This window comes from Delphinapterus leucas, chromosome 2 (genome assembly GCF_059928025.1).
Source record: "Delphinapterus leucas isolate spDelLeu-1000000601 "Yukka" chromosome 2, BTC_Dleu_Yukka2, whole genome shotgun sequence".
Taxonomy (NCBI): Eukaryota; Metazoa; Chordata; class Mammalia; order Artiodactyla; family Monodontidae; genus Delphinapterus; species Delphinapterus leucas.
This window is the reverse complement of record NC_143130.1, coordinates 118,586,058-118,588,944: the sequence shown is the minus strand read 5'-3', so window position 1 is coordinate 118,588,944 and position 2,887 is coordinate 118,586,058. Positions and strand designations below refer to the sequence as shown.

The window sequence follows — 2,887 nt, the reverse complement described above, 5'->3', positions numbered from 1 at the left end:
CTGAAAAACAAAAGAAAAAATATTTACGACTTCATCAAAATTCAAAAATTTTGTGCATCAAAGGACATTAAAGGAAGTAAAAAGACAACCTACTGCATGGTAGAAAATATTTGCAAATCATATGTCTGATCAGGAATTATTATCCATAATACATAACTCAACAACAAAAGTATAACCCAATTCAAAAGTGGACAGAAGACTTGAGTAGGAGTTTCTCTAAAGAAGATACACATATAGCCAATAAGTTGCTCAATATCATTAGTCATTAGAGAAATGCAAACCAAAAGCACAATGAAATACCATTTCATATACCTACCAGGATGGCTGTAATTTTCCTAATGAAAAATAACGAGTATTGGCAAGGATATGAAAAACTCAGACAATTTTGCATTGTTGGTGGGAATGCAAAATGGTGCAGTTGCGATGGAAAACAGTTTGACAGTTCCTCAGAAAGCTAAACATACAATTACCATATGGCCCATCAATTTCATTCCTAGGCATACACGTAAAAGAATTGAAAACAGGGATTCAAACATACTTGTATGCCAATATTCATTGCAGCATTATTCACAACAGCCAAAAGATGGAAACAACACAAGTTTTATCAACAGATTAATGGATAAACAAAATGTGATACATACATGCAATGGAATATTATTCAGCCTTAAAAAGGAATGAAGTTCTGAAACATGCTGCAACATCATGGATGAACCTTGGAAACATTACACTAAGTGAAATAAGCAAGACACAAAAGGGCAAAATGTTGTAAGATTTCACTTATATAAAATATCTAAATAGCCAACAGGTACATTAAAAGGTGCTAGACATCACTAATCATCAGGGAAATGCAAATCAACGCCACAATGAGCTACCACCTCGCACATGTTAGAATGGCTATTATCAAAAAGACAAGAGATAACAAGTGTTCAGTGAGGATGCGAAGAAAAGGGAAGCTTTGTGCACTGTTGGTGGGAATGTAAACTGGTGCAGCCACTATGGAGAACAACATGGAGGTTCCTCAAAAAATTAAAAATATTAACTACAATATGATTCAGCAATCACATTTCTGGGTATTTATCTGAAGAGAATAAAATTACTAACTTGAGGAGATATCTACACCCCAGTGTTCATTGCAGCATTATTTACAATAGCCAAGAACAGAAACAGCCTAAGTGTCCATTGATGGATGAATGGATAAAGAAGATGTGGTCTAAAGAGACAACAAATGCTGGCATGAATGTGGAGCAAAGGAAACCATTGTGCACTATTGGTGGGATTGTAAACTGGTACAGCCACTATGGAAAACATTATGGAGCATCCTCAAAAAATTAAAAACAGAACTACCATGTGATCCAGCAATCCCACTTCCAGGAATATATCCAAAGGAAATGAAAATACTAACTGGAAAAGATATCTGCACCCTCATGCTCATAGCAGCATTGTTTACAGTAGCTAAGACATGGAAACAAACTAAGTGTCCATCAATGGATGAATGGATAGAGAAGTTGTGGTATGTGTGTGTGTGTGTGTGTGTGTATACACACACACACACACACACACACAATGGATTACTGTTCTGCCATTTTAAAATGCGGAAATCCTATCATTTGCAACAGCATGGATGGACCTTGAAGACATTATGCTAACTGAAATAAGTCAGACAGAGAAAGACAAATACTGTATGATCTCACTTTTTTGTGGAATCTACAAAAAAACAAACAAACATAACAAACAAACATAAAAAAAGAACTCAGAGAAAAAGAGATGAGACTTGTGGTTACCAGAGGTGAGAGTCAGGGGAGGAAAAACTGGAGGAAGGTGGTCAAAAGGTACAAACTTCTAGTTACGAGATAAGTAAGTACTAGGGATATAATGTACAACAAGATGACTATAGCTAACACTGCTATATGATATATAGGAAAGTTGTTGACAGTAAACCCTAAGAGTTCTCATCACAAGAAGAAAAATTTTTTTTGTTTTTTTTCTCCATTCTTTTCTTTATGTTTTACCTATATGAGATGATGGATGTTAGCTGAACCTATTGTGTTAATCATTTCACAACAAACGTGAATCAACCATCATGCTGTATGCTTTAAACTTATTCAGTGATATATGTCAATTATTTCTCAATAAAACTGGGGAGGGAGAAAGAAAATATGGTATGTATGTAGGTATGTATATACATGTATATGTGTATGTATATATGTATATACATGTATAAATACATGTGTGTATATATATGAGGATATTATTCAGCCATAGAAACAAGGAGGACTTCCCCGGTGGCGCAGTGGTTAAGAATCCACCTGCCATTTACTCTGTTTTCTCTGGGGTGCAGGAAGCCACCCCACCTGGAGGGGGAAGAAGATGTAAAATTCTAACAAGATGCTATTTTTTTTAAGAGGACATGGGCTTTCCACTTGGCCTGAGAAGAAATCCAGGGCTAATGACTATCTAAAACCTGGGTTTGCAAGACATACTCATTAAAAAGAATTAATATTATTTGGTGGGGGGTGGAGACAGGAAAAAGAAGGTGATCTAAAGAAAACTACTGCAATTGAGTGCAAAATACAGCCAAAGTCCAAGAGTGAAAATGGGGTTAGTTCTCAAATCTAACATAAGGAAGCATACCACTGAATCTGGGAAAGAAAAAAAAAAAAGGCAGTTCTTCAATTTTGAGAGGAATTTATCAAATGCGTCTTTATATAAAGGACATTGAGCAATATATTGGACATTCTTTCCAAAAGAAGTTTTAATAAAAGATAAAGAAAGAGTGCTTCCCTGGTGGCGCAGTGGTTGAGAGTCCGCCTGCCGAGGCAGGGGACACGGGTTCGTGCCCCAGTCCGGGAAGATCCCACATGCCACGGAGCGGCTAGGCCCGTGAGCC

At 36.6% G+C, this 2,887-nt stretch overlaps 1 protein-coding gene across 4 annotated transcripts in view; it reads right to left on the bottom strand.

Moving 5' to 3' along the window:
* INSM2 (INSM transcriptional repressor 2) overlaps positions 1–2,887 on the bottom strand; it is a 136,344-nt gene that overhangs the window by 59,765 nt on the left and 73,692 nt on the right. The window lies entirely within an intron of this gene.